This window comes from Trematomus bernacchii, unplaced genomic scaffold (genome assembly GCF_902827165.1).
Source record: "Trematomus bernacchii unplaced genomic scaffold, fTreBer1.1, whole genome shotgun sequence".
NCBI lineage: Eukaryota > Metazoa > Chordata > Actinopteri > Perciformes > Nototheniidae > Trematomus > Trematomus bernacchii.
Window position 1 is genome coordinate 2,524,355 of NW_022987531.1, and position 12,741 is coordinate 2,537,095.

Consider the following 12,741-nt stretch of genomic DNA (forward strand, 5'->3'; position numbering starts at 1 on the left):
GGAGTGATGAGGTATCTAGAGATGTGAGTCCAGAGGAGGAGTGATGAGGTATCTAGAGATCTGAGTCCAGAGGAGGAGTGATGAGGTATCTAGAGATGTGAGTCCAGAGGAGGAGTGATGAGGTATCTAGAGATCTGAGTCCAGTGGGCTGCTTGTGTTTCTGTTCATCAGGAAATCATATGACCAGCAGATCCTGTGTGAACGCTCTACGTTAGTCAGTGGACGTCCGATAACATGCACACTAACTTATATTGCAGCTCTAGGCTATACTTTGGTTTACATTGCGTGAATAAACTAGCTAGAGAGCTAAAGTTAATTAAATTCATCCAATGTCAGAAGGATTACCTTTTAACAAACGTTGTAATGCTTTTCTTTCATTTCAATTTGAGTAAAACATTGAAGATATAACATTGTATTGTTTTCTTTTTACACTGACTCAGATATAATGAAAAGACTACGTCAGTCGAAGCTCAGCTTTGGTAAGGAAGAGACAGGACAGGCAGAGAGAAAGAGAGAGAGAGAAAGTGATGGAAGTCAGGGAGGACCTGCAGGTCCAGTCACACAAAAGAATGTAGGCTTAATAACGCCATCTATCTATCTATCTATAACAATAGTCTTCATTTACAATATAGACAATAGGCATAATTTTAAAACAACATACATCTATTGCAGTTATGATGTCATAATAACATACAATTGTATAACACACAATTTGCTTACATCTTTGTTCTCTTTTGAGAATCAAACAAAACAGATTTAAATTAAAAAAATAATGCAAACAAACAAGTGAAATGAACTAAATTGCTGAATTGCTTTTAATTCACTGGCAGGAGTGACAAGTGAGGAGGAGCAAAAAGTGAACAACGAGGGAGAGATTGAACAAAGAGAAAGAGTAGAGGACTGAGAGAGTAATGAACAGGAAGAGGACAGAGAGAGTAATGAACAGGAAGAGGACAGAGAGACTAAAGAAGATGGAAGAGAGGGTGCAGGTTATGGAAAGGAGAGAGACATGGAAAATGAATGTTGACAATGTTTTGTGATCATGTTAGCCTCTTCTGCATGTCCAGATCATTCATAGTAACAATCAACTGATTCTTATGCATTACACTTTCAAAAATAATGTATGCTGCAGCCCACTGACATGGTTTGAAATCAATATATTATCCAATTTGTGACCCCCCACCTAACTAGATCATGAAAATCTCGGTAAAAAATTGCAGAATTCCTCCACGGGATGCCATTGTCATTGTACATCACTCAACCCGCGAAATACACACACTCAGTGCGTAGCTAGACCCGCAAATTCGCGGGCACAGCTGTAGCTATGTACTGTGTGTGTGTGAGTGTGTATTTTGCGGGTTGCTAAATGCTTTGTGCGTGTGTGTTTATGTTGACAAGGAGGTTTAATAACTGTGTGCTATACAAAAACGTGCAGTCAGTTTCATTTTCATCGCTGTTCGTAGTAGAGTTAGCAGGGTATTTATATTTTGACTCTCGTCCCAAACTTATTTTTTATCCTCCCCGACCCTATTTTCTTCGGCCCCGGGACGACGGGACGTCCTTAAGCTCGAGCCCTGATGTAGGCCTACATTTGTCAAAATCTAATTATGTGAATTTTTCCCTTTTTTATTTTACATATAAAATATTGTTCTGCAATATTAATGTAATTTACTTGTATACAGCATATTTCATTTTATTGAGTGCAAAACTAATACAAACCTCAGGTTAGCTAAATAACTAGACAGCTAAACGGAGAAAGCTAACCTATTTAGTGTTAGCTAGTTGTTGTGGTAGCCACGACTAGCACTAGCAAAAGTCACACATTGTTTTCCTTATTATTGTTTCCCTAGTTGTTGTCTAATGTCCATTTTTGACAAACAAACACGTTTGTTATATAGTTTGCTTTCAACATCGTGGAATGAGGCGAAAGTTACCAATAATGATGGAGATAAACCTAGCTAAACTCCTACTATTGCTAACAAGATGATCTGATTAGCAGTAATAGCCAGCCATGAAATGGTGTGTTCAGGCAACCTTAACACTAGAACCGCCAGGGGTCGCTGTATACCTAAAACTGCCAACGGGTCAAATTTACCCGCTATTAGAAATGAATGCATTGATTTTCAAGGTACAATGTTCTTTTATTTATCATACTAGAACACAGGGTTCTCGTCTTTAATAAAATGCTATAGTTGTTGAATAATTTGCCCTGCATGTCCTCCTTCGCCCTCTGACGCAGCTGACCAACCTTGAGCAGCCGTTATCTCCCATAAGGAGGGGCTGCCCTAGCATATTGTTGATGTTGCCAGTTTATGACCGGGCAACTCTCTGTGAGAGATAGTTATTGTTGTGGGACACCTGGAACACATCCTTCTCGGGGTTTAGATGACCCCGAGCCATAAGCGACAACAAATGTGATTCAGTGTCCTCAGCTGTTTAGTCTATCTATTGAAGAATGTTGATTATTCTCTCTGAACTAGCTAAATACATGGGTCTGGGGTAGAGTTCTTCAGAATTGATTGTGGCATCTCAACCGTGTGGTCAAACCGTGGCCCCGTGACATATCTTGTGAATTCTCCGGCCGAAGCTCCAAATAAACCGTCAGTGTTTGCCATCAAAGCTCCAGCTCTCCTCGTGTCTCTGAGTCCTGACTCCAATTGCTTCAGAAGTTTCCCCCACAATAGTTGTAGTGATTTCAAAGTGATACATTGGATTAACCTTCAGCAGCGTTTTTATGCGTTTGAATGCCTTGAACACAACTTTTGATCAGAAAACAGCAAAGGTAAGACATATTTGCCGTTTCTGCCCCGTAAAGTGAAGTTGTGTGTTGTCTTTCCTGGCTGCTAGATCAGTGAGTTTTGATCGCACAGTGATGAATCTGATACCAATAGAATCTGTGGACTCTCAGCTTTCATATGATATCATATGTGCAGATAGCATGAAGTATAAAATATCGCTAAATATCGCTCTATCTATCTATCTATCTATCTATCTATAACTATCTATAGATCTATCTCTCTCTCTATTTATTTATCTCTCTATAAGGAACTGCAGTAGACAACAGGCGTTGCTATAGCAACACGTCATGTTTATGTTTACGCGCGATAAAGGTAAATATTACCCGCTGGCGCTGATGGGTATAAATGGCAATTTTTTTGGCCATTTTTTCAATCTGACTTCATATTGACAATTTTTAACAACAGAGGGTGCTACAAACTGGGAGACTTAAATATTTTATTGAAGAAAAGTTACATACGATCAAGAAACAGCTGCGGGTAAAATGTACCCGTTGGCGGTTCTAGTGTTAAAGGTCACCTATTATGCAAAATCCACTTTTTCATGTGTTTTATACATAAACATGTGTCACCTCTGTGTTAAGAGATTGTGAAAGTTTCAGGAAAAAATATTCGCTCACTTTTTGTCCTGATCCATTTATATAAAAACCTGTCTGAAAATGAGCTGATCAGATTTTGGCCACTATATGATGTCATATCGATTTTTTGGCTTGTGTAACCATTAGCCAATCACCAACCAAGGTAACCCCCCCCATCTAGCAAAACAGAGAAACATCTTGTCCCGATACACACTGTATATAATTAAAAATATCTTTATTTTCTGGAAATATTTAGTTATACCCGTTCAGTAATTTATGTTTTACAAGCAAAGTTCACAATATTGATAGATATTCCATCCCATATGCGTAAATGTGTTATTATATAAGTATTACTCTCCAGAATATAGATATAACTGTTTTCTATTAATTGAGCCATGAATAACTTACCTTTAAAGTGTCTTTGTAACAAAACTTTGATGAGTATGAAACATTAGTTTTTGACAGGCAAAGAGCGATCATTACTGACAATGTGTGTGATTAGTTTAAAAGCCCTATTTTTCTGATTTATGTAATTTGAGCTGTTAAAACTATCCCTTGTTACAGTCGCACCTGTCTCCCCTACTCTCTTGGAATCTGTAGAGAATATCCTGTCATAGTGAGGCATTGCTGTAAGCAATAAGAATACATAATTATGTTACAATAATGTGCCTAAAATGAAGACATTACATTATTATACCTTATTGTTAAACCTTATTTAGTTGCTCTGTTTAAAGTCTGAAAAATTGTTACTGATTCTAAATTTAAATGTATTGTCCTGAATTTCAGTTTCTGTAGTTACTGTTCTCTGCCCTTGAAGGGCAGCAGATGTCAGTGCAGGACACCATCAGGTGATGATGTTGGTCCAAAGACCTCTGCACCCAGCACCCATCTGTTCAAGCACATTCTGCATTCATTAATGACTTTGCTTACATAGTGCAGGACTGAAATAGGACAGATTCTCCTGTGTAGAGTATTAAAAAAAGGTGTAATGTGAGCTTGTCTGTGAGTAACCATTCACGTAGATATTTCAGTGAGTGAGAAAAGGGTGATAACTTACAGGTCGTAAAATAAAAAGCCCACTCAGGCCCTCTGCTGCCACATCCAAAAACCTGGGGGACTGACATCTTTATTGCCTCATGGCAGTTATGGAATTAGGGGAATAAATGTCCTGCTTAGTCATGCGTACAACTTATGTAGCTGTTTTAACTGTGTACTTATCCAAAAAATGTGTTTAGCTGACACCCGTCTGCTTTAGTGTCTATTTTGTAGAGTAAAGGGATTTCAATTCACTGAACAGTAAAATACAACTGAAACTGTTGTGAAAATGCTTGTTGAATTTCAGTCAATATAACATGTAAATGGTCCAGTAAGTGAGGAATGAAGCCCAGACAAGGGTCAATAGTAACTACAAATTAAATGGAGACAGATGGGGGGAGACTTCCTGAAACAGATACTGAGAAAAGTAGGTTTGGACTATCCCAGAAAAGCACTTGAGATTTATTTTTGTACTATCTGGATTTTCAGTTTGGCAAACTTCCATCTGGCTCTTAAGTTAGTCTAAACCAATTATTTATTCATTCAAAGACAATGTTTCTTTGAATGAGTGATAAGCCCAAAATAAGGTCTGTGGTTAACACAAGCTTAAGACATTATCACGTCTGCCCACAAAATAAAACATCAGTAAATGCCCCACTCGTGAATGTCAGACGCTTTTTAATTTCTTTCAAAAAGGAAGTTGATAAACAAGTGATAAAACCAGACTACTAAACATCATCAAGCCAGACATTAGCCACCTTTAGCTTAGCGCTGGCTACGCACAGCCTATCGTATGTATTTTTTAAAAGCCTAACGTTAGCATTTTAGCACTTACGGTTTCCTTGTCATTTAACTCCTTTTTGAACTAGTTTGTGGCTAGTTTCCTAGGCTTTTATTTGTCAAAAAACGGCTCACAAGTGAAAAAAAAGGAAACGCTGTTCCTCACGCCGAAATGAGTCAACTGAGCTTAGCGGTCTTACTGGAAGGCATGGGACGCTCATGTTGTTTGTTTAAAGCATTATGTTAGCTATTTACTTCTGGCAATTGCAGTTACGCTTTAATTATAATAAAATTGCGCTAATATGTAGAGATTATCCTGCCGAACAAATGGCGTAAGTACATTATCATAAATGTGTGCTTGCCACAGGTATATTTTTGCTGTCATTTTCTGAAATCCATTGAAAATCCCATTGCTTTTTGTCAAAAAGGGAGCCCTTGTGCTGGTAACTTTCACAAATAAGTCATCACTGCACCACTCCATAGTTATGGTTTCTGTGCAGCCTTTCCAAGAGGCAACAGATGTAACAAATAAACCGCGTGTTTGATAGCTGTTTTGCTTTCGAGCTGTGCAATCATCCACCGAGTTACTAAGTATGGAAGAACCATCTCGATTTTCTTAAAGAGAGCCTCAGATTGAATAAACTCACCAGTTCAAGGCTATCTGCTGTTATAACTCATCTGGGAATGCTTCATATATGACCCTCTAGTTTCTGAGGCCATGTTTTTTTTTCTCCTGGTGAAGCGAGCCACGCCCCTCATCATGTCGGCTGTATCCTCCCAGGCTTTGCTGTGGCTGAGAAGCGGTGGAACATTCTGCGGAGAGGCCGGGCGGCACTAGCCAAATAAGTGATTTTGACCAATTAAAGAGCGTTTTGAGGGTTGGGTTTGGATGGCAGACTGAAAGTGCGAAAGCGTAGGAGCAGGCGGGCGCAGGCAAAAGGCCACCAGCACATCCTGACCATCAAATGTCCATGATGAATGTGTGGCTGCAAAGCTCAGAGCTGCTTCACTTCCTTGGCGCACTGTCTCTTGGTGAAGCAGGGCTTAAGCTGGAGGTTCTTGTGGTGAGAAACATATGCTTTCTTGATTTCCTCCTATCCATCCTCTTTGATGGTGGCGGAAAACAGAAAAGAGATGTTTCTGTTTGAAGGCCACGAAGACGAGTGGATTTGAAATGCATTCAGGGAAATAAAGAACCATTCACTGGGTGCACACTGTAGTGCGACAGGGATGAACTTGGCCCTCGATACACTTTACACAGCTTTAAGCCTTGTTCAGAAGCTGGGAAGAAGACGTCTCCGGAATGAGGCAAAGCATGTCTTTTTAATAGAGGAAGCAGAGAGATAAAGAGACATCCATCTACAGGCGTGAAATATCTGCCATGGGAGAGCCTCAGCTCTGACTCTGTGCTGACCTATCTCACCACGGAGAACAAGTAGCAATTATGCTGCAGAAGTGGGCATGATAGTGCAGCTATGGGAGCCCAGCCTTTATATTATAGGTTTACAGCCACTGGGGCCAAAGTTCACATGCAAGCCGCCCCTGAGGGCTGTTTTTAGATCCAACCATTCACACAAAACATCTTTGTTTGAAATAAGTCCAGAATAGATGTTGGTAATATATTCTTATTTTAAAATGTTTTTGCTTTGCCATTTCCTGTACATTGTTTGAATTATAAACAGTAAAAAGGCAAGTCAACCAGTGTTGAAACTCTATGTGTTCTTCTACACCGTCTGAAGCAGTAATCCACAACCTTTTCCTTAAGGGAACACTTTTTCTACTATTCTCACTTTTCTCATTTCTTTTGGAAAGTTACTAAATGCAAGTTGTATTGGTTTATTTTAACAACATGATCCTACCAACATTATTGCAGATCGGCTGTAAGCTAGATAACCTAGCTTACCTACTCATTTCAAATTTCGTCCCAATTCCAAACCACACCCTACCCCTACACACTACCCCTCTGTTAGCGCGTTCACGCAGAGGGTCCGCCACATTAAGTGCTGTTCCAAACCAACGTGTGTGGAGGGGGAGTGGGTTATCAAGCCCTCCAACAGCGAGTCTGCATCACCTGACTTCACCTGCTGCCCTACCTGACTGACCAACACTGGGTGTGTCCCACACGCTGTTTGCAAATAGTTCCATGGAAACATTTACTGATAAACTGTGCCAAACAAGACAGACATTTAATATCATCATACAGATGTTAACAACTTCATGGTAACCCTTATATTTTTTAGTTTAGTCTAGAAACGGTAAATGTTTGCATTTTTTTAATAAAGTTGTGTGTATTTACAGGGACTGTTGCAAAAACTAAGAGGCTTATAAACATCAGGTTTTAAAACAAAAAAATGTTGTCTAAGAGATGCAGATTTGAAACCATTGTTACCTAACGTTACGGCATTTCCTGTTTCTGCCGGAGAGAGGGGAGTTCGTCCCAAAGCTTGCCGCTGTATTTCCACCCTCCACCTGGAAGAAGGGAGCCTCGTTGAGCTGTGAGTGTCACTACAGACGGAGTTCACTCCATCACGGAGGGGGAGTGGGTAGGGTGTGGTTTGGAATTGGGCCATAGTGACGGAATACTGGTCCCAGCTGTGTGCATCCTTTTTGAGTGGCCCCTGGTTTCCGTTGTGTTTTGAGCTTTGAGCGTTTTTTTATTTGCAGCGTTTCGTTCATGCAGAGCTTTTAGTAAACGCTATTATATTCAAGGCAAGAAAAAAAACACGAAGTAGAATGAAAATAAATAGTGAATAACTGCGCGAAGTTTGTGTTGAACGAGCAGTGTGGACACATTTTAAGCAGTGTGATTAATGAATTAGTTTTCCCTTTCATTTTTTGGAACTCATAATACAACCCTCTTTCTGTATTATGTTTTAGATTTTTATCTTAAAAAAGTAATCATACTTAATGGGCTGTGTTTTTGGCAAACGTTGTGTTTTCTTCCCTGGTACTTGGCTATTGTTCTTTATCTCTTTAGTACCTTTAAGTGCTTTTTCCAAAATCCAATGCAGGAAGAGGCTTTTAAGCAGAGAGGGAAGGCTCTTTGAATATAGCAGCTGGTGTTTGGATCTTGCCCTTGTCCTGTTCATTCTTTGTGTGTAACTACAGTGGCCGAAAGGGCCAACCGCACAACAGCCCAATTCATTCCCATTAGGAACAGGTATTGCAGATTCAGAAACAATTTACTTAAAATGTACTTATTCGGTTTATTTTGACAATGTGATTGGATGATTCCTTACAATATTATTAGATTAGCTAGGTTAGCTAGCCCCAAACGTCAACAAACACTCCAGTCCCAGCTGTGTGTATCACTTTTTAGTGTCCGCTGGTTTCCGTTGTGTTTTGAGCTTCTTGGAGCGTTTTTAATTTGCAGCGTTTTTGTTTCTTCAAGTTGGTGAATATTTACTAAATGCTGCGCATGTGTTGTCCAGTTGGTGAAGATGTTTCTTCATTTGCATCGTTTCTGAAGCTGCAGCGCGTTTCTCTTAATGGAAATGTTCTGGGTGGTTGTAGCACCACCATATTACCCTGCCATTCTCAGCTCTGTGAAATACACTGCACACAATCAAAGAATATCTCAAATGACAACTCAAATGCGGCAGAGAAAGGTTTTGGTTATTATATACATAATACATTTTTCTAAAATCTTTAAAAAGAGGAAATAAGCCCAAGGAAGACATCTAAGGATTGTTTTGATTTGTTTTTTCAATATTTTTTAAAGAGATCCCCTATCTCTCCACCAACATTCTGTATCAAAACAACAAAATAAAAGCCACAGTAAACAGCCTTGACACACTGGGAGCCAAAATAGCTTTTATTTGTGTCAAACTTTGCGTTGAGCATCGGCATACGGGGGGCAGAGTGACCTCCATTGACGCTAATGATGACAAACGATGGTGCCGATGAAATTTCACGACGTATTGAGATGTGAGAACAAGCGTCATGTGTTTATGAGACTTGAGGGGGACACAGTGATTACAAATTAATGTACTCGTCCTCAGCCTCCCTTGAAAACAATTTAGTTAAGAACCCGTCTTGTGCCCGGATTGTAAATGAGGTGACTGGAGCTCCAACTCATTGTTGACATCTGGTTTGTGATGCAGTGCTGATATTCTCAGGCGAGGGAACGGAGAAGCACTATGGAGGCAATAACAAATCCACACTCTCATAAAGGGGCCTCCGAAGATTAATTCCAGTAGTCTCTGTTTGGATCATTACACATGTTCCAAAACTTTACTGGTCCTTGTGCAGCGCTCTGGTGGTTGGTGGTCAGTGGGTCCACCCTGCCGCTGTAGGAACACTAACAGGCCAGCTCACACCACACAGTCCTCCATTATCATGTTTAAAAGTAGCTTTGCTTTCCCGAATCCTCTTGGCACCTTATTATAGTGAGTTTATTGATGGTAAAATCATCGTGGGACCCCTTTTAACTAGTAAAGGAAGCCATATTGTCCAGTGAATACCATATCATTAGCTTTTTATAGCGTGTGGTTGTACGTGTTGCTCTCTGGTTAGCATTTTCAGTTTTTTGACCATGATAGCAATATGTCAGATGCTACAAAATCACAGAGACATTGGCTCAGTCACATCTCCCTTTCCTTTTGTTCTCTACAGACATTTTTATAAATAAATCTGATTTGATCTGACTTGACTTTTCTTGACCAAATGCCTCCGTGCTTGAAGCTGGTTAAAAAACCACGGGCTTATGTTGGTGCTCAGTGTGTCAAAACAATGCATGTCACAGGTGCCCAGTGCCCACTCATATCTCATCAAACTTCCACAAGCACATGTTCAATTGTGGAGAAGAACGATGAATGACTTAATATGCTGAATATCTTCTGGAAAATGTGTATCAGATTTAGAAAAGACTACTGGGTGGTGACCTTTAGGTTTTTGGACATGCGACTGGCTCACTTTTCATAAAGTTGCAAAGAATGGAAAATAGATAATACAAAGCAGCATGATGCTATAAAAAACTAAAGCTACAGGCTGTACAAAACAAAACAATGAGCTAAAAGACACTCAAACAGTCGATACAGATGCACATTTGGGTGATAATTGTCTTGTTAAAGTGAATTCGTTTTTTGGATGCAATTTCAAATAGTCTGATACCTTTTAAAGAGGACATTGTGCTCATCTTCAGGTTCACGTTTGTATTTAGTGTCTCTACTGTCACATGTCTCCATGCTTTAATGTTCAAAAAGCTCTTTATTTTTCTCATACTGCCTGTGCTGCAGCACCTCTTTTCACCCTCTGTCTGAAACCAGAGCCCAGTCTGCTCTGATTGGTTAGTTGGCCTGCTCTGTTGTGATTGGTCAAGCGCTTAGAGATGTCCCACCCCTTAGCCTATCCCATACAATGTGTCGGAGTGCTAGCCAAGATAAGCCAGAGTGTTACATAGTGATGTAACTATGACATGGGGGGGAGTGTGTGGGATAGGGAACACAGGGATTTTAGCCTTTTACTAAACACACTACAGGAAATGGGTAAACCCCAAAAAGCCCTTTAAACTAAAGTGAATTTTTTTGTTTTACTTTCCTTGCAATTAAAAATCAACTTGCTTGTTAACAAAATAAAAAAAGAATCAAATAAGAGAGCACAAGCTTTAAACTCACATGCAGGTTTTTAGTACATTTCATCCCCTCTTTAGGCTGAAACACTTACAGAGCGTTATGTTCTCTTTTTACTGTTTCACACCCTACAGATAACCCCAATATTAATGACTGTGCTATGAAACTAGAAACCACCTGTCAAATTAGCTAAAAGTCAAAACAACAGCTCTCACCTTCCTTTGCACCGTATCAACGTCATGCTCCATAAAACAAGAAGAAGTTCAAGCGCCGCGAGCCTTTATCCCAAAAGTCATGGAGTAATAATGAGTCTGTCATCCTGCTGTAGCCCGGCCTCTTCAAGTGGAGCAGGTAAATATTTAGTGAGGACTGTGATTGCTGCCAGCCATGGCCTATTCGTCTCTGTAAGTAATAATACAGAGCCGTGAACACTAATGTGCGAGAGGGAACACGAGAACACGCTCTGCAGAGGAACCCTGTTTGCATTGCTTCAATACCATTGACTCCATCACTCCATTGTGCGCTAATGAGTGTTGATCTTGAGTTACCACTGCGATCTGGAGTCATTTTAACGATTATGTTACACTGTTAAGCATTTTATCATTCAAATAACGCTGTTTGTGCCGATTAGTGATCCCTTTCAACGCGGGCTGTTGGTGTGAAAATACAGCGCCTGCCAGGGAAAAGAAAACCTTTATCGTGTTCACGGTTCTGTTTTCCATTAAGAGCGTACAAGTAGCCCAGTGAACAGCTGTGGCGCTCATCCAAGGAAATGTTTCTGCAGGCTCCATTAAAGATGGATCACTACAAATGGTAATGTCAGCTACACCGGCTGACTTTCCTATGGCTTCCCAGGGGTCAGCTGGTGGGAAGATCCTCCTCTGCACTTGCATTCACGAGGTAAATATACATCTGTGTAAACAAGCGTGAGTGACAGTCCGAGAGGGCGTCTTGGGAGCACAACATGGGGGAGAAAGGCCTCCATATGCGGATAATCAGAGGGGAGTAATGTGTCTGCTCCTGTGGGGAGAGAGGAGGCCATGTTTGTCAGGCAACAGAATAGGGAATACAGGGTTCTCGCGGGGTCAGTGGGAGCGGCTTCAAATCCTGCTTTGTGCTCTCAGGCCTGTGTCAGAGACAATGTGGATAATGAGAGAGGAATTTGGCGCTGGGAGCAGTGCACACACACGCACGCACGCACGCACGCACGCACGCACGCACGCACGCACGCACGCACGCACGCACGCACGCACGCACGCACGCACGCACGCACGCACGCACGCACGCACGCACGCACACACACACACACACACAACACACACACACACACACCACACACACACAACACACACACACACACACACACACACACACACACACACACACACCCACACACACACACACACACACACACACACACACACACACACACCACACACACACACACACACACACACACACACACACACACACAGTAAGCACCTCGCCCCGGGGAGCCCGTCCAGCCAGCTGTCTCAGCTTCTGTCTCCGTAGGGCAAGACTTTATACACAGGATCCTCCTTGATCGATGTCACTGAATACACTCTGTGGGCACAATCTGATAAGAATAAGTCCAAGTCCTGGGTCTCAAGGTCTGTCAAGTAATATTAAGTATCTCGAACTTGAATGCTTTGTATTTTTGTTACACGGTAGTATTAATAAATGGCGAAAATGTATTTATTCCAATTCTACAAGTTCTTTAAGAGCACTTAAAACCTGAAATCATCTAAACATGACCCATAGGAGCTGTATGTTTGAATACAAATGTCTGAGTCTGTTGCATTACTAAGACTTTACCCAGCCAGCTTACAAGTGTGTGTAATGTCCAATTATGCCCATATTATTAATTGAGGCTGATGTGAAACTGGAAGAATACAAACAGCCGAGGTTGAGGAAAAAGGGTAATTTACATGGAATAACAGAATACAGGACATTTCAGGGACC